The following is a 20631-nucleotide window of genomic DNA, read 5'->3' on the forward strand; positions in this document are numbered from 1 at the left end:
CTTCCTCTCTCTCTCAAGCCAGAACCATCACATGAAGTGTCTACATTCTCCTACCACTGATTTTATAAGCCTACCAAATATCTGTACCTGGTTATGATTTCACAGAATTTTAACAATAGTACAGCATGAGCATTGATCCATCTGAGTAGACAGCAGCCAACAGTGCACAGTGCTGACATCCCAGTCCAGCCCCAGCCACATGCATTCCCTTCCCTCCTGTCCTGGGAGAGTGGACATGCTATCTAGACCCCAAGCTTGGGCCAACCCTTCTCTTCAGTACTTAATCACATCTCTTCTCATCAACTCAAATATATTTCTTCTGCAAGTCTCATTTTTTCTTCTACACCATCATATTTATCTAGCATAGTTGGGTTATCTTCATATACATATAAGCATCCTGGAAGATCTTCTATCATTAAAGAAGCTTTGATTCCATCTATATCCTTATTTTTCTGCTCTCCTTTGCAGAAGCTGCCTCTTCTGTCTTCAGGTTTTTTCCTCCATTCTTCCTTGAAATCATTCTTATCAGGCTTCCATAGCCAGCTCTCCACTGAGATAGCTCTGCCCAGTATCTCCTTATCGCTAAACTCAATGCTCAACCCTCAATCCTTATCTCACTCAGAGTCTTAGCAGCATTTGACACAATTGATCACTTCCTCCTTCTTGGAATATTTATTCATTGACTTTCTAGACAAAATATGTTCCTGGTCTATTTCTGCCTGACTGTCCTACTAGTTGCTGAGTCTTCCTTATCAGAATGCTCTCTAAAGGCTGGGTGCTCCAGGGCGTATTCTTCTTGATCTTCTATTTTAAATCTACTCACATTTCTTAGCTGACTTTATCCAGAATCATGGCTTTAAATATATTAATTTAAATATCTTTCTTTATTTTCCACATGCTAGCAACTCCAGTTTTTGTTTTGTTTTGTTTTTTAAGGATTTTATTTGTTTATTCATGAGAGACACAAAGAGAGAGGCAGAGACACAGGCAGAGGGAGAACCAGGCTCTCTGTGGGGAGCCCAATGTGGGACTCGATCCCAGGACCCCTGGATCACACCCTGAGCCAAAGGCTGATGCTCCGCCACTGAGCTACCCAGGCATCCTGGCAACTCAGTCTTATATCTTCAACCAGATTTCTCCTCTGAATTCAGGACTCATACATCAAATTTCTGTCTCCGGTGTTTTATCTAATTGTCATCCTGAAACCATTTTGTTAAGCAAAAGAATCATTTAATTTCCCCTCCAATCCTGCTGCTCCCCCAATATTTCCCAGTGAAGGTCAACAGTGTCTTCACTTGCCCACTGCTTAGCCTGACTGTTTTTTCTCACTCCCCACATCTAGTCAACCAACAAATCCCATGGGAACTACCTTTAAAATACCAATCCACTACTCCTCATTCCTCCATAACTGTTTATGACCATATTCCTAGTCCAAGGCATGATCATCTTCCACCTGGAATCCTCCAATAGATTCCTAATTGGCTTCCCTTTTCCATCCTTGCCCCCAACATTCCTCAACTTATCAAGCAAGATTTTTAATGTTATTTTTAAAGCATCTGCTTGGGTTTCTCTTCTACTCAAAACCCTCCGAGTTTTCCTATCACACCTGGTACAGAACCCAAAGTCTTTACCTTCAGGTTCTGGCCAATGGCTACTACTCTCAGCTCTAGGACAAGTCCAGACCCTTCTCCAAAGAATGTGTAGTCTGCTGCTTATTCTGATTGTACAGTATTTTGGAAGCCTTCCCAACCTCCAGCCCATGAGCAATGCTACCTGTTTCTTTCTGTCCAAAACTAGAGTGCAAGTATCATCACATCACTTGTATTTTCCAATATGCCACTCAGGTATCTTCCTTCTGGAAAATCCATTGTCTTCCACTTGAGATTTGCATATCCTTCCATGCTCCTCCTATCTGCTCAAGGGCTCTAGAGTTTATTAGACATCAAGGGAGAAGGGGGTAGAGCAGCAACTTTTTCTCTTTGTTGGACCCTGGACTTTGTGCAACTTGCTTTGTTTTGTCCCTAAGGATTAGCTGCAAGGGAGACAGTTTTTATGCAGCTTCTTTTTTTTATGCAGCTTCTTAAAAATGAACAAACAAAAATCACATTTGTCTTACCCCTTCTCCCCAGGCAAGGTTTAATTACTTATTATAATGCAGAATATCACTTTGTGGGACAAAAGTAAAATCAGTTTCTCTAGATAACATTTTCTTGTTACACATATCATAGATATTCCATATATTTGTTTGCAAGATTGTCTTTCCTGTTAGACTGCAAGATCTACTCATGGTAAGATTTAGAACTCTACTCACAGTGAGATTTAGGATGTATGTCATAAGTATTAAAATCAACAGGATTGAATGGGTGTGATAGGAAAACTCGGAGGGTTTTGAGTAGAAGAGAAACCCAATCAACATAGATCGAGAAGTAACTATCCAAACAAGCTTCACCAGGCACTGATGGACAGGATTCCATCTTGTTTTAGGAAGTATAACTGGTTGACCCCATAGTTGTATGTACCTTTCGCTTGCTTCTACTTCCTCTTTAAACTCTATTTAATAAAATTCATCTCTGATCATTGGAAGAAAGTTAAGCAGATTCCTTGCCTTCTCCAGCTTACTCATAGATGACAGTATCTTACTTTAAATCAAAACCTAGCGTCATTCAGAAATTAGATTGCATCTAGTTCAAGATCTAGTCAACAGTTGGGTTTTGCTTCCTCCTCCCCCAGGATAAGACTTGTGGTAGCCTCCCTCTAAGAAGGGAAATATAATGGGGCCAGTGTTTTTCCCATGCATCCCATTCCTTACTAGCTAACTACTGCTCTTTCCAACTTGCTAGAGCAAAGCTGGAAGAGGGAGAAGAGACGGGTAATAAGAAAATTCTTACTTGACAGGTGACTTCCTCCTTTCTGGTCTGGCTGATGGTCAAAGATGAATCTTCCTCTTTTAATGGAAAATCTCAGGGTGGAGAACTCTCTACAAACCATTCTTGGACCTGGGCCATACAACTTCATTCTCAGCTCCTCAGACCCTGACTCTCTGGGGTAGTTTATTTGACAGAAACCAAAATGACATTACTTTCTCTTATGTCACCCTATCTGATTCATAGGAAACACATCTATTGCTTTGACCCTGTGGAGTACATGTCAGCTTCCATACCTCGCTGCACAGGGCTCCTTGAGCATTCTGTTTTATGGTCTTTCAATTTCAGGGAATTCTTTCAAACTCTTCCAGGTGGTCCCATGGGTGTACCATCACACTCCTACACACACACACACACACACACACACACACACACACACCTGGATGGGAAGGAGATCCCTTCCCTTCCGTTCCCTTCCCTTCCCTTCCCTTCCCTTCCCATTGGTATGGAGAGACTGGAGACTCACAGCATGGCAACTTGTCTTTCTCAAGAAAATGTCATGCATCTTTAATCTGTCATCACAATAATACCCCCCCTTCTTCTGGGCATCCCAAGAAGATATGATTGGATATCAGGTATGGACTTTAGATTGTTGGGCACTGGAATTTGTGTCAGCCACATGACGTGGGATCAGACTGATCCTCTCAAGGCTTATTTATAAGTTTCTTAGGGCATGTCTAGAGCAGCCTCTAGTCAACGTAAGTAACGCTGTACTACATACCAAGGCTATACCTTTCTGAGGACTTTACTCACTTCTATGTGATTTATGAGGTCTCTTCCCCTCAGTTTTTGGGGATCCAAATTATTTCCAGCCCTCTGTGTACTCTAAGAGTTGTCTGGCCTTGTGGAACTTTACTGTATACATGTGTACATCAATAATCTGACAGAGATTTGAGGGGATGCCTCCACAGACCTTTCCAGCCCCCATCTTTCTGGTACTGAGCCTCCCAAAACCAGCTGCCTAGGCTTTCCATCTTTGTATTCCCAAAGCAGAGAAACTGAGGGCTCTTCTTCCCTAAAAGCTGCCTCTGGGTAGAAAATGGGGTGATCATGGGGCTCACTCGACTTGCTTCCCTCTTCTCAGAAGATAATATCATGCTCTGATGTTGTTGTTGTCCAGTGTTTTAAAGCAACTTTTTAAATACATTTTGACCAATTTTCTAGTTGTTTGTAGTAAGAGAACAATTCCCAGGGTTCACTCCTTCATGGGCCATAGTGGGAGCCATTATGACTCCTTTTCTGTGTCTCATTTCACTGAACCATTCAAGAATCCAAGATCCAGTTCCCATCCTTCTTTTGTGAACCTGGCATATGGTGGTTTGGCTTTGACATTTTGGATTTTATTTTATCTTGCTGTCTCTAGGGAAATTTTAATTTCAAACTCCTCTTATAAAAGCTCAGAAGTCAGTAGTATGGAAAATTTACATTTATTTACCTCACAGAACTTGAATTAAATTTGCTTTTACTATACATTTGTTTTATGATCTTAGGCACATCATTACTCTGTGTCTCAGATGCCCCATAAGAAAATGTGGGTAATAATTCCTGCCCCACCCATCTCTTAGGACTTATGTATTGATCAAATGAAGGAATAAGTGACACAGTATTTTGGAAAGGTTAATGCTTTAAATTGAGGAAGGCAGGGAGGACATGCAAGCATCTCTACGCCCCCCACCAAATATCAGTAACTGTATGGTGATTAATATTCATTATTTAATGTCACTACCTCCCTAGAAACTGCTAATATTATTGCCCCTTTTTGCTTTATTATTCTTGATGCTGCAGTTGAGGGTGTGAAAAGTGAAGCAGCTTGCTCTTTTAACAGAGCTACTAAGGAGCAGAGCTTGGAATCTGAACACTGTATCATGCTGTCTGGTTTTAAAACTTATCTATCCTGGACATAAAATGCTCCTTTCCTTTGCCTTCAAAAGATGTCTTTTTCAGTCTTTTATGGGCCCACTGGCATGCCTGCCATTTGATATGTGCTATGTATCTGTAAGAATGTTTATAAGTACATTGCAGTTTATTCTGCAGTTCACCTTTAACATGGCTGTTGTCAGAATTTTGTCTTCACCCCCCAAAAATCCTAGTTTACAAATTGCAGCTGTGCCAAACCACAATTCTTATGAGGTTCCCTAGTGAGGAACCTTGAAATATTTTCAGGAGAAATCTGATCATTGCTTATCTTAAGTTTCAAGGTCTCTGCAAACTTTTTCTTTTCACCAAAAATTTTCAAACCCTGTGGCCTCCCTCCCTACCAGAGAGTCAAATTTAGACACAGCATTTGCAAATCCTTTCTGTGCCAGGAGAGCGGGGTTAGTGAGATAAGTTGAATGCCAGGTAAAATGAGGACTGGACAAACTCACAGTAAATGTAAAATGAAACCCAGATTTGACTGGGTTGTCTAACTCTGTTGTCAAACATGTGAAGATATGTCCTAGGGAAGACAAATTAGTTATTCCATAGGAATCCAAAAAGTAGCAAAAGGACCTCTGGTAGAATTGAAGGGACGTACATTTTGATTAGATAAGAGGAAGAACATTTTAAGAAGTAGAATAAAGGGATGCCTGGGTGGCTCAGGGGTTGAGAATCTGTCTTTGGCTCAGGTCATGATCCCAGGGTCTTAGGATCAAGTCCCGAATCAGACTTCCTGCAGGGAGCCTGCTTCTCCCTTTGCCTGTGTCTCCGCCTCCCTGTGTGTGTCTCTTATGAATAAATATTTTTTAAAAAAAGAAAATAAAGTAGAATAAGAATAGAATGAACTATCTGAGGAAGCCATAGGTTCTTTTCTACTGGAGAAAGAATGGGAGGGGAGGGTATGGTGAATGACCACATTGTGGGGGATCTGAATACAAGAAGTCCTCTACTTGGGACCTACAGAAGCCCCAAGAGCCTATGAATCCCTTAAAATTATGTATATGAATGCAAAAGTTTTTCAGGGAAGAGGTTTATAGCTCTCCTTAGATATTCAACAATCTCCAGACAATAAATCTATGAGACACAAGGATATCACATTACACTTTAATTCTCAAAGAAGATTCCTATATTGTAAAGGAGATAAAGGAGTTTGATCTTAAATAAATCTTTGAGAATTGTAAGCTATAGTTCAGATCTATGGCTAATACAACAATAAAAGGAAAAAAATTAAACTATGTCTTGGTCACTTCCTGGATCCGTTTGCAAATAATCAAGATGTTTTCTCCTAAACAGAAGAACAAAATTAAAGTGGTTTCTAGCCATTGTCCAAAACATGCCATCACTCAAGAATTTTATTTTGAAAGTCAGGAGAATAATACCCTAGAATTGAATGAACCAACCAAAGAGTCCAAATTAATACTTCCCTTTTGAAAAAAGCAGGGACTTTGAAATGCAACAATCAAAGTATTTAAGAAACAACCGTCAGATTTTTAAATATCGGAGAATAAAAGGACAGATTCCAAGTAAAAATCTCAAATTGTTTCCTGAGTCAGGCCACTCCAGAGTATTTGTCAAGCTGGATCATTACATATGTTTCCTGTCCCATCACACATCTCTTCTTACCCCAGCCCACCTCTTCTTACATCTCCCTGCCTCCTTTCTTTGCCCAGAAACAAGTTTCCTCTGGAATTTCTATGGGATGTACAGTGCACCTACTGGCCCTACCTACAGAATCAGGACCTTTAATTTACATGACAAAAATGGACAGAGACTTCCAGAGCTCTCAGCTTCTGAAGCACCTGATTTAAAATTATGCCTTGTACATTTCAATTCCTTATTAAAAAAAAAAAAAACTCCATTTCCATAAAAAACTTTCACTTCTATTCACCCAGGAAGATGATTCACTTCCCTAAGCTCCTGACTTTTTTTAAACTTTCGAATCTCAATCATAAAGAGAATACTCTACCACAAGCTGTTTTAAGTACCTTATTTTTTGTCCAAAATATAGAGGAATCTTACAGGAATAAATAATCCATATAAAAAGGGAAATATTGAATAATAAGCAGAATAAAAAGTACTGTTTCATCTAGTTCTTCCTTTAATAAGTTATATACACAGATTTTTAAACTAAATTCTATGTGAGATCTGGCAATTGAGATTTCCAAAACAAGATTTGGATATTTCTTGATTGCAACTAGAACAAAAAATGGGTGGAACTGAATAGCAGTAAAGAAAAATAAGTTTAGAAAATAAAGGAAATTTCTCTTAGGTAGTCAACTTAAATCTAATGACCATGAACACTATTTTTATGAGATTAAAGTATGAAATTACTCAATAGTAATTATTGGGTTGAATCTTCAGTCATAGAAAAAAAAACTTTAAAAACTTAATGGACTTTGGCATGTAGCAGTTCTGTTTTATTATAATAAAAATAGGGATAACATATGTTTGCATCTCATACCATGAAATGATGTTCAAGAAGGACATAAGTGTGTTGAGAGAAGAAGACTCAAAAACTGGTGGGAATAAAATAAGATACCCAAGGGAACAACAAAAAGGACAGATTTTTCTATCAGCATTTACTTCCAGGAAGGAATGGTAAATATTTAAAAAAAAAAAGAGAGAGAGAGAGAGAGACAAGTTCTGGCAAGTGCTCACCAATTTAAGGACACCTACTTAAGATGATTCCACTTTCAAGAAACAGATTATTCAGAAGAAATCTTCCAAGATTGATCCATTCTACTGATGACCCACTAGATGCCTTGGGATCTAATTTAAGATCCCAAATTCTCCATTAATTATACTGAGGCATCACAACCTCAACCACCAAGGTTAAAAATGCTTTCAGAGGAAATAAAAGTGGCTTAGTTCCACATTTGTTTTTAATTTGAAAGATGCCCAAAGGAATTTTACTGTGAAAAGAGAATTTGTTTCTTTGAAGAAAATATCCCATTTTGACTCTAATCTTTAATATTAATACCATTATCATTACTACTCTTATGTTATTGTTTTGCCTATTTCCTGCCAATTTAATGAAGGACTAGGGGTTCTTGACAAGTGAAGATATCTCTGGTTCAAGTATCTCCAGTAGTCCAGTAAAACTGACTAGGAACTTCTAGAAATAAGAAAAAAGAAAGTCCTTCAATGCATGTCAGCCAGCAAATGGAATGTAAAAAAATAGATTCTCTGGTAAAAGACCACATTGGAACTTTTCATATTAAGAGATTTGTTGCCTTATAATTCCATTGATGATATATGTATAAGTTTCTTTTTCATGTGTCCTGAGAATAGAGAATACCCCAGAAGTTTGAGACCAACATGCAACCAGGTAGCTACACAGGCTGGCAATAACATAAGTCTGATCTTGAATCTACTCATACTTTGGCCATTTGAATATTTTCTACCAATTAGCTTGATCTGCACATCACTAGGCCCTTGTGTATATTCAAGATGAGGGGCCCACCAGGATTAGGAGGCATTTGGTCTTGGCATCAAAAGGAGAGGAGAAATAATTTTGAACAGGGAGAGGAGAAAAAGGACTTTCTAGGCAAAGCAAAAACACCTATGTAGGGGCAAAGAGAAATTGTGTATGTGGTACATATGGCAGGAGTCAAATTAGAAAAAAAGTCTAGTTTGCTGTAGAGCAACACTCACATGTGGAAGCAACAGAAAATGTGGCCCAAGAGCCGCATTGTGAGAACATTTGGACTTCTAGCTACAAAGCTTGTGTTTCATGTTGGAGGCAACCAGCAATCCCTGAATGTCGCCAACAGCCTGATGTATTTATTTCCCAGAGACACTGTAACAGATTACCATAAAATTAGTGGCTTAACCAACACTTTCTAGTTTGGTTATGTTATTGTCTCACAGTTCTGGAGGTCAGAAGTCTCATGAAATCACTCAAGGAAAGTAGGCTGCCTCTAACCTCTAGAGTCTCCCTCTTTCCCTTATGGATAGGATTATATTGGGCCTACCCACATAATCCAGGATAAGCTCCCCACCTCAAAATCCTAACTTAATCCAATCTACAAAGTCTCTTTTGCTATGTAAAGTAACATTCACAGGTTCCAAGAATTAGGATCTTGAGGGAGCCATTCTTTTGCCTACTACATCCAATTATAGCCAATTAGATGGAGCTAAAACATTAATAGAAAACATTTGTTTCATATGTATTACGCACAAAGGCATTATTCTAAGCACTTTATATATGTTAGTTCATTTAGTTCTCAGAGCACCCTGTTGAGGTATCTGAGACACAGAAAATTTAAACAGGTTGGCCAAGGTCACAGTGGGGAAGGACTAAGACAGGGATACAAACTCAGGCCATCTGGTACCAGGGTCCACAATTGTAACCACCCCATAATGTCATCTCCAAAGTAATGTGAAACTCTGAGAAAGAACCTTTGCTCCTATTCAATCTTGTTTCTTCTCCTGGTATATATTTAAACCTCTGCCTTTATTAGTGAGAAAGTATTCCAACAGAATGTAAAGAGTGATAATACCCCAGAATAAGTGTTGTTTGCTCATATTCGGGTCCTCAGCAAACCACAAAGCTATTATAGAACGAGAAGCTAATGCCTGTCTCACAGCCATGTAGGATCTGAAACTCTGGTCTAACAACTATTTAGATACTCAAGTTGTGATATAGCTTCCAGGATCTACGCGAAAAAGAAAAGGTTCTTACTGCTTTCCCCAAAATTGAGGAATAGATGGTATCCTCCCTCTGAAAACCTGATTTCCTTACATTTAGGGATGCTTTTGATACAAATGGACTTCCTACAGTTGCTAATGTTTGTTAAATACAGTGGATTCTGGGAGAAAATGAAAAGGCAGAGAAATAGCCCAGAAGAAAATTCACAATGAGCTGCTGATAAGATACACAGGGTATTTCTGAGAGAATCTTTAGAGTTGGTGGAATTAAATTACTGCTCTGGGTATCTATTTTTTAAGGAAAATGTGTATTTGCCTAATCCAATTTCAGCATAATTCATATCCCTGTAACACTCTGAGAACACTGGCATATGGTTACATGAGATATAAATTGGAAGTATGATTAAAAATCACTGGCGTTTCGATTTCAATTATATTTCACAAAATAGACTCTAGGGAAAAATTGCACAAGCACGACCACAATCCACTGCAAGACGAGAGTGGAGAAAAATCTTCTACACACACACCTATACACACGCATGCACACAGCAGCAGATCTGACCAGGAACCAAATTCCCCAGGTGAACTCCCAACACTGCTGGATTCCTCTCGGTAGACAGCCGGCACTGCCTGATTTGACTTGAAGCTAGAATCCAAAGGTTTCTGGGAGCCATCTATGATGGCTAAAGCAAAGAACAGTCCACTCTTCGAGAAATTTGGAATCAGAACTGGGATCAAATCATGAGGATCACTGTTTGACCTTGGGCAAGCTAGTTAATCTTTCTTTAAAATGAGCTTGAAGAATATTCTGAAGATGAAGTGAGAAAATGCTGTAAATCTCTTGCCACGTATTAGGTGCAAAATATAACCTATCTAAATCAGAAGAAGTTCTCATAGAACTTAGATCAGGCACCTTGTTTTATTCATCTTTGTACCCCTAGAGCCTGACAGGATTTCTGGCACAGACTGAAGGCTCAACATATTTGTGGAATTGAAAATAACGATTCAGGCTTTCCATTTCTCTACTCCTAACCCCTCTTATCTCTTCATAGTGATATTGCTCCCAAGTGCTATAAAAGGGAAGAGGTGAAAAGGAATCACTTTCATTAAAGTAAGATTTTAAGAGCAAAAATAAATTCTTCCCACCTTAATCTTGACAGATGGGAATTTCAAGTTCCTCATTTTGTTTTAAGGAGCTAATAAGGAGTTCATAAATCTCAATTACTTCTGCAGAGTTAAAAGCAGCCGCAGGTCTACTAAGCATGATTCCAATCTCTGATCAGCCCTAGCACCTTCATTAAAACAGTGAGGGAGGTGAAGGGCCAAGTCATATTTCAACCTTGAGTTGACATTACAGCAGTGAAATTTCCTTCTCAATCTGGTCAGAGTGAAGAAGGAACACTGGTCAGACCAGGTCCATCTCCAAGATGCAGTGTCATACATAAAATTATACATTGCTAGCAGGTTAAGAAATGGCCTCACCTGAGTTCCTGGAATTGGCTAATCTCCACACCTAAGCAATGAAGATCAATTAACAAATATTTATCCTGTAACAAAGCTCATTGTGTTTTTCTTTCCCAACCACCTACTCTCTTATATAGTGGACCTCCTTCTCTCCATCACTCCTTTTATTAGAGTGCTGGGACTGCCACAACCAAATACCACAGACTGGAGGGCTTAAACATTTAAACAACAGAGATTTATTTTCCCACAATTCTGGAGGCTAGAAGTCTGAGTCTGAGATCAACGTGTTGGCAGGGGTAGTTTCTTTTGAGGCCTCCCATCCTGGCTTGTAGATGGTGGCCTTCTCCCTATATCCTCACACACTTGTCCCTCTGTGTGTGTCTGTGTCCTAATTTCCTCTTCTTATTGGGACATCAGTCCTATTAGATTAGGATCTGCCACAATGCCCTCATTTTAACTTGATTACCTCCTTAAAGACTCTATCTCCAAATACAGTCACATTCTGATGTAGTGGGAGTTAGTATTTCAACATACAAATTTGAGGGAGACACAGATCAGCCCACAACATTCCTTAAGACTCAATCAGCCCCTAGCTCTGGCTACTCCCCCAATGACTCTGAAGTCTGTCCATCCTCTACTGCTCTACACATGCCTTTCCAGACCCACTTCTCCCATATACCCAGGCTATAGCTAAAGCATTTTTCATTGCTTGAGTACTCTCCCTGCAAAATCTCTCTTATATAATGTTATCCATATGTCAAGCTCCTAAAACAGGTTCTTCTCTAGTCCTAAATAGGTTCTTCTCTAGTCCTAAACAGTATCAAACTTTCCAGTCTCTGCTCTTCTTCATCACTCAGTTTATACTGTACTAGTAATTTGCACCCAAGAGGCAGTGTGGTATATTGGAAAGAGCAGGTGCCCTGGAGTCAGGTAGTCATAGCTTAAAGGTTCATCTCCGCCACCACTAGCTGTGCAAGTTTGGGCAAGTCACTAAATCTCTCAAACTCAGTCTCCTTATCCATGAAAATGGTATGGCAATGGCTCCCTCCCAGGATTATTGTGAGTATGAAAATAAATTAAATATATTAAATATACTAAAATGTTTCATACACAGCAGGCACTCAGAAAACATGGTGCTGTCATTACAGCATTTTAATCTTTTTTTTAATCTTTATTTTCTACTGACCATTTGCTCTCTGAGCACAAGAACTATAACTTAATGACCTTTCCATGCCCTACAGCAACAAGCCCAATGATTTTCTTGTTCCAGTGGCCAACAAATTTTCATTAAATTCATGTTGAGCTCTTCTTCTGAGAGCCCTACTATCTGTGATGCATTGCTTGTCACTATAAAGAAGGTATTTATCTCCATAACTGGGATGATGACCGTAATAACTCACAAGACTGCTTTGGGGATCAGAAAGAACCATCTTTATAAAGTGCTGTACAAATGTTAACAAGTCTTTAGGAAAAAACTACACAAAAAGAGCTAAAGAGTTGGAGTTGTGTAAGATAGGAAGAAGGTGATAGGGCAGGCAAGGCTGAGCACCTGAGTGGAGGTCTCTGTAAATGCTGCAGATGGAGGGCAGCAAGCCTGACTGACACAGAGGTGGTGTGCCAGCAAGTGTTGCACTACACAGAACAGAGCTGTAAATTCTCCTCTGAAGGGTGAGGGGTGGGGGGATCAATGGTGAATTCAAGACAGAAAGAATCTATATAGATGACAGGTGAGGACACTCTAGGCTGTGGTGTAGCTGAGAAACCACCTGAGTTCTATCTGAATGGCAGGGAAACTATTAAAGAGTGTATATCCAAACTGTGGGGTAGAGACAATGAGTACAACAAAAACAACCTCATTAATTAATTAAAACTGATTAAACTATTTATTAAACACGATGCTAGGCCCTATTGTTACAGAAATGAGTGAATTCAGATTTCCCAGCTTTACTGTCTAAAGGGAGAAACAAATATTTAAACAAACGAGTACAATAACATTTTCTGGATGCTATGATAAAATTCTATATGGGGTGGAGTGGGGCATGGAGGAACAAATAGTCATACCTGGGAATAATAGCAGAGGTTTCATAGAGATAATGAGCCCTATGCTGAACTTTAAATCATCAGTTTTGTGGTGAAGAGCGGGGAAGAGGATACAAGAGGCTAATGAGCAGCAGGAACAAAGGGATGGGTGCCATGTTAATTACAACAGTTTAATTTAGCTGGATTAGACAGAGGCAGTGAAAGAGGAGGCTGACATGATTGGCAGAGATGAGGTCACAGAGAATTTTTATAACAAGAAACATAGGCTGGGTTTTCACCAGTAGGTTATGGGGTGCTACAGAAGGAATTAGGAAAATAACATGAGATTTGTGTTTTAGAACAATTACCATAAAATAGAGGTGATATATTCTAAATTCTATCTTGATTAATTAATAAAATAACAAATAGAGAAAATATTTTCTATTCCTTTAAACATCCAGTATAGCACTAGGTATTGTGTAAAATAAAGGAGCTAAGTACTGTGTCCTTGTGTGTTTGTATGTGTGTGTGTGTGTGTGTGTGTGTGTATCTATAATCCCCTGGAGGTCAGCCAGGGTTGGACTAACCAGGTAAAGTTCCATAAGGAAAGAAATAACTGAGTTGGGCTGTAAAGAAATACCAAGCTAATGGGAAAGAAGGGAAATCTGGACACTTAACCTTGCTAAATCATATTTCTTGTCTGTAAAATGCAGTTGGTCATAAAGCCCACCTTATGTGATTATTAGGAATAACTGACTAAATGTGCATAAAAAAATAACCACAGTGCCTAGCCCATAACAGTGTTTCTTTTTCTTTTTTTTTAAGATTTTATTTATCTATTCATGAGACAGAGCAAGAGAGAGGCAGAGACACAGGTAGAGGGAGAAGCAGAGACACAAGCAGAGTGCAAAGCAGGCTCCATGCACGAGCCTGATGTGGGACTCGATCCCAGGACTCCAGGATCATGCCCTGAGCCGAAGGCAGGCACTGAACTGCTGAGCCACCCAGGGATCCCCTATAACAGTGTTTCTTAATCAGTGGTATTTATACAAATGGCAAGAGAAGATTTAAAATATACTAAAAAAATTGTAGAGATCTGAGTCAAATTGAGTTAATATCGTGCAGTGTTTACTAAGTGTTGGTGTTGGTACAAAGTCTCTTTTATGTATCACAGCATATCATATAATCTCTGTAAAAGATCTATGGTTTAGGGACTATGATTAATATTCTCCATTTTACATAGGAGAAAGCTGAGCTCTAGAGATGTCCCATATCAGCTCTGGTATTTACTTGCAGCGTTACCTTGGCAAATGTTAGCCTCTGCAGGCCAGTTTCTTCACCTCTTCTACAACCTGAGCCCAGTACTATCTTCCTCGGCCTCCATTATAATTAGGATTAGCCATAGGACTGAGTTCTAGCCAATGTGCTATGACCAGAAGTGATGTATGTTGTAACTAGTTGAGTTATATTGGTCATGGGCATTAACTAATGTTGACCACCCTTAACAAGGTATTATGATAGAGGAACTCAGGGAAGGACTGGCTGGTTTATAAGTGGAAATCAAAAGGAATAGAGACAGTTCAGAGATCTGGGAGTATACAGGGTTAGAAAAACCACTGTACTAGTTCTAAAATTTCACATTTAATCTGTTATAAAATGTACACGTTTTTATATTTTAATGTCTCTGAAATTGGGGTGTGCTTTATAATCCCTGTCATTTCACAGTTGCTATTAGCCAGGTAACAATTATGAAAGTCGTCATTTCCTAATAACATATGTAAACTTAGTACTTACTCCTTTGTATTACTGGACAACAGCATCCCTTAAGTGTTTCAACTGATACGAGGAAGAAATATGAATAATGACTGTTGTCTGAATGTCTTCTGCTGATAGGTAGTCAACCTCTTGTAGGACTAAAAACAGAAGTGAAAAAGTGTCAGCATTGAAACTTACAGAATGCTTATTACCAGCTAGAAAGAAAATATCGGGGGGAATCCCTGGGTGGCTCAGCGGTTTGGCACCTGTCTTTGGCCCAGGGCGTGATCCTGGAGTCCCAGGATCAAGTCCCACGTCGGGCTCCCAGTGTGGAGCCTGCTTTTCCCTCCTCCTGTGTCTCTGCCTCTCTCTCTCTATGTCTACCATAAATAAATAAATAAATAAATAAATAAATAAATAAATAAATAAATCTTTTTTTAAAAAAAAAGAAAGAAAATATCAGAGATAATAAAAGAGGACTGTTAAAAAGAAATGTTGCACCACCAGTACTTTTGGTAGCATAGCAAATGAGATTATATGAAAAAACAAAGACATCTACAGGTAAGTCAAAAGGTGATTCAGAAAGTGATTCTGAACTGTGAATGCAAAGGATTTTTGAAATTATTTAAATTAAATTATTTAAATATAAATTATTTTCATTTCCACATAACGTGTTTATAAATGATATATAATATTAGATATATGTCAACTTCCTTCCTGGGATTGCTGAAAGAGGTCCTATCAGAACAATTCTCCAGGAGATAACAAATACAAACTTCAGAAAATAATGCAAACAACAACAACACGGGAGGATTAATAACAGGCACAGGAAAATAATCAAAAAACAGGAATATTCTGAAGAAGAGCTGACCCTAAGAAATGCCATTGTTGACACTAGAGACATTTGTTGGCTTTTAGCCTGATGGGAGACCTCAGCCTGTTCACTGAGAGGAAATCTGAAGCCTTCCTAAAGTATAAAATCAGGGGATAGAATATGCATAGCACACTCCACAGCAGCTGGAAAAGTGAAGGGAAAATCCAGAAAGAAGAAAGGCAGAGCTCTGAACTGTGTGTGTAGACTCTACCGCAAATCTCTGGCTACATTCTAAATTTTAAATGTACACAGAAGACTCTAAGCACCTTAATTATGAACAAATGAACTGAAGAGAGGTTTGAGATGCCAAAAAAAGATAGTTTGAGCCCAACCCAGTTAATTACCAGCTAAAGCCAGCTTCTCCTAACTGCATAAATGACACTCTTCAGAAGACTATAATACAATCCAGAGTTTTACAACACACATATCACAATTCCCTAGATACGGTCCAAAAATACTTGACACACAAAGTAAACAGGAAAATATGATCCATTCTCTAGAGAAGAAGTCAGCAAACCATGGTCCATGAGCCAAATCTGGCTCTTGGCCTGTTTTTATATGGCTTGGTAGCTAAGAATGGTTTTAACCTTTTTTAAGAGGAAGAAGATGAAGAAGAAGGAAAAGGAGAAGAAGAGAAGGAGGAGGAGGAAGAAGAAGAAGAGGAAGATAATGTAATGCATAGACTATATAAGGCCTCTAGAAAGTAAACTCCTTGGGCAGCTCGGGTGGCTCAGCAGTTTAGCACCAACTTCAGCCCAGGGTGTGATCCTGGAGACCCGGGATCGAGTCCTGCATTGGGCTCCCTGCATGGAGCCTGCTTCTCCCTCTGCCTGTCTCTGCCTCTCTCTCTCTCTCTCTCTGTCTCTCATGAATAAATAAATAAAATCATTAAAAAAATAAAAATTAAACTCCTTACTATGTGGCTTTTTATAGGAAAAGTTTGCTGGCCCCTGCTTTAAAGGAACTGCGACTAACTTTTGGATGACCTAGATGTTAAAATTAGCAGACAAGGATTTTAAAGCAGTTATTATAATTGGTCACATTAGCATAATGGAAATATGGATATAAGAAATGAAACAAGAAATCTTGGCCAAGAAGAAGAAAACACTAAAACATTGGAAATCCCAGGACAGACAAAGGCAGTATCCAAAATTTTTTTTTAAAAATGCACTGGATGGGCTTAATAGCAGAATACAAATAACAGAGGACAGAGTCAATATATTTAAAGGCAGATCAATAGAAATTATCCAATATAAATAACAGAGAAAAAGGGATGGAGGAAATAAATTAGAGGCTTGAGGACCAGATAAGTCCATATTAAAAATTCTAATGAGAAATTGAAGTCCCCAAGGAGAGGAGAGAGACTAGGACAAAGGAGGAGAAGCAGGAGGAGAAATAATGACTGCTGTATCTCAGCTATGGATAAAGATATAAAATTCACAGATTCAAGAAGCTAATAAATCCCAAGAATAATAAAATATGAAGAGAAACATGCCTATGTACATTATAGTCAACCTGGTGAAAGTTGAAAAATAAAGAAACAATCTTGGAAGTAGTCAGAGAAGGAAAAGACTAGCTATAGTCTTACATATATAATATATATATTATCAGACTACATAACTATATATTATTCCCTATTTACTACAGGAAAATAATGATTAAATAATTACTGACCTCTTACTAGGTACAATAGAAGAGAGTGGAACACAATCATGAAAGGAGAAGGAAAGAAACCATACCCACAAATCTATGTCTAGACAAAATACCTTCAAAAATAAAGCCAAAATAAGCCCATGTTCAGTTAAAAGAAGGACTGTAGGGAATTTATTGCTAAAAGAACTAAACTACAAGTAATGTTAAAGGAAGTTCTTCAGCCAAAAGGACATAATGCTAGATAGAAATGCAAACCATCAGGAGGGAATGAAGAACATATATTTTTTAAAAGGCAAATATCTGAATAAATATAAAAATAATTTTGCTTATTTTCTTTAAAATACTTGGAACTGTTTAACAGTTACATTGTCTTAGAAGCCTTATACTTAGTCCATGTGGAATACAGATGAAGATAAATATAGATACCATAAAGAACAAAGATAAATTAACCTGTGGTTGGAGGTTACTACATCTTAGGTGAAGTAGTTTATAATATTAATTCTAAGTAGATTGTACAAAGTGAAGCATGTGTAAAGTAATGCATAGCACCACCACGAAAATGTATGGTATACCACTAAAAAGTCAGTAACTGAAGTGAAATGGAATTATAATATATAATGAAATCACCCAAATGAAGGAAAGAGTAAAAGAAAAAAAACGAAGCACTGAATAGTAAAATAATAGAATTTAACCCAATCATACCAATATCACATTGTACATTAACAGACTAAACACTCCAGATAAGACAAAGATTGTGAAAACTAATAAAATACAAGACCTAAATATATACTATTTACAAGATACATACTTCAGATATGAAGACAGAGGAATTGAAAGTAAATGGGATACAAACAGACAAACTATGCTAACAGCAAACATAAGAATAATGGATTTTATATTAATATCAATATGCTCAAGGCAAAGAGCAGTACTAGAGAGTAAGAGGAACTTTGCATAATGATTAAAGGATCAACCCATCAGAAAGATATAACAGTTATAAGTATGTACATGCCTAAAAAACAGCTTAAAAATTCATGAAGCAACAAATGACATAACTGAAGAGAAAAACATATAATTACACAATTATAGCTGGATATTTAAGCACCTTTTCTCAAGAACGGTTATACAACAACAAAAAAACACAGAAGATCTGTACAACACTATCAGCTGCCTTGACATAATTGATATTTATAAAACACTATACTTGAAAATAATAGAATAAACATTCAAGTTTGCTTGATAAAGTCACCAACTCAGATCATGCTAAGCCACAAAACAATTCTTAATAAATTTAAAAGCTGCATTCTCTGACCCCAATAGAGTTAAATTGGAAATCAACAGAACATTTTCTGGAATATTCCCAAATACCTGGAAATTAAATAACAGATGTCCAAATAATCCATGGATTACCAAAGATATCACAAGGAAAATTTAAAATATTTTGAACTGAAAGATAAATACAAAATAAAATGTCAAAATTTAGGGGATATAGTGATTCAAAGGAATTTTAGTTCTAAATGCTTGCTTAAGAAGATTCAAAATCAGTGATATAATAGCTTAGTAGCTAGAAAAATATTACAAAGTAAACACAAAGTAAGTTAAAAAAAAAGGAGCTAAAATCAATTTTTATAAAAGGCACAAAATAGAGAACATGAACAAAGCCAAAAGATTTTTCTTTGTGAAGGTGAAAAAGAGAACCAGACAATCTCTCAAGAGAAAGACCAATTTGTCTCTCAAGACAAATGACCAATATTAAGAATAAAAAAGAGTTCTTCACTAGAGTTTTCAGAGAATATTGAACTTTATGCATGAAACATAAGAAACTTTGAAATGCAAAATTCCTTGAAAAATACAACTTACCAAAACTGACATTAAATGAAGCAGAAAAATTGAAAACCCTAGCATCAATGAAGTACATTAAATTACTTATCGAAAACCTTCTCATAAAGATAACTTGAAGCCAAGATGGTTTGACTAATAAGTTCTATCAAACAATGAAGGAAGAAATAACACTAGTCTTTTTTTAATTTAAAGTTTAGTTAGGTAACATATAGTGTAATATTGGTTCCAGGAGTAGAATCCAGTGATTCATCACATATATAATATTCAGTGTTCATCATAACAAATGCCCTACTTAATCCCCATCATCCATCTTGCTGATCCCCCACCCACCTCCCTCCATCATCTCTCAATTTGTTCTCTATCATTAAGAGTATCTTATGGTTTGTTTCCCTCTCTCCTTTATCTTTTCCCCCTTCCTATATGTTCATCATGGAAACATATGAGTAAGATCATATGGTATTTGTCTTTCTCTGACTTATCTCACTGAGCATACTATATTCTAGCTCTGTACATGTCATTGCAAATGGCAAAATTTCATTTTTTATAATTTATTTATTTATTAGACAGAGAGAGTGCACAAGTGGGGCGAGGGGGCACAAGGAAAGAAAAGGAGAGAAGCTGACTGCTGAGTGTGGAACCCAACATGGAGCTCTATCTCATGATCCTGAAATCATGACCTGAGCTGAAGTGACCTGAAGCGACCTCAGTTGGACGCTTACCCAACTGAGCCACCCAAGCACACGTAGATTTCATTCTTTTTGATGGCTAATACATACTCACACACATACACACCACCTCGTCTTTATCCATTCATCAGCCAATAAACATTCAGGCTCTTTTCATGGTTTGGCTATTGTTGATAATGCTGTTATACATACTGGGTGCCTGTACCCCTTCAAATCTGTATTTTTGTACCCTCTGGGTAAATATCTAGTAGTCCATTGCTGGATCATAGGGTAATTCTATTTTTAACTTTTTGAGGAACCTCCATACTGTTTTCTAGAGTAGCTGCACAAGTTTTATTCCCACCAATAGTGCAAGAGGGCTCCCCTTCCCCCACATCTTCCCCAATACCTGTTGTTATTTCTTTCTTTATTTTATTTGAGTTCAATTTGCCAACATATAGCATATCACCTAGTGCTCATCCCGTGTTTCCCAGAGTTAGGAGTCTCTCATGTTCTGTCTCCCTCACTGATATTTTCAGTCATTTTCTCTCCTTTCCCCTTTATTCCCTTTCACTATTTTTTATATTCCCCAAATGAATGAGACCACATAACGTTTGTCCTTCTCCGATTGACTTATTTCACTCAACATAATACCCTCCAGTTCCATCCATGTCGAAGCAAATGGTGGGTGTTTGTCATTTCTAATGGCTGAGTAATATTCCATTGTATACCTAGACCACATCTTCTTTATCCATTCATCTTTCAATGGACACCAAGGCTCCTTCCACAGTTTGGCTATTGTGGACATTGCTGCAATGAGCGTTGGGTTGCAGGTGTCCCGGTGTTTCACTGCATCTGTATCTTTGGG

This window comes from Canis lupus, chromosome 17, assembly GCF_003254725.2.
Source record: "Canis lupus dingo isolate Sandy chromosome 17, ASM325472v2, whole genome shotgun sequence".
In the NCBI taxonomy this organism is placed as follows: Eukaryota; Metazoa; Chordata; class Mammalia; order Carnivora; family Canidae; genus Canis; species Canis lupus.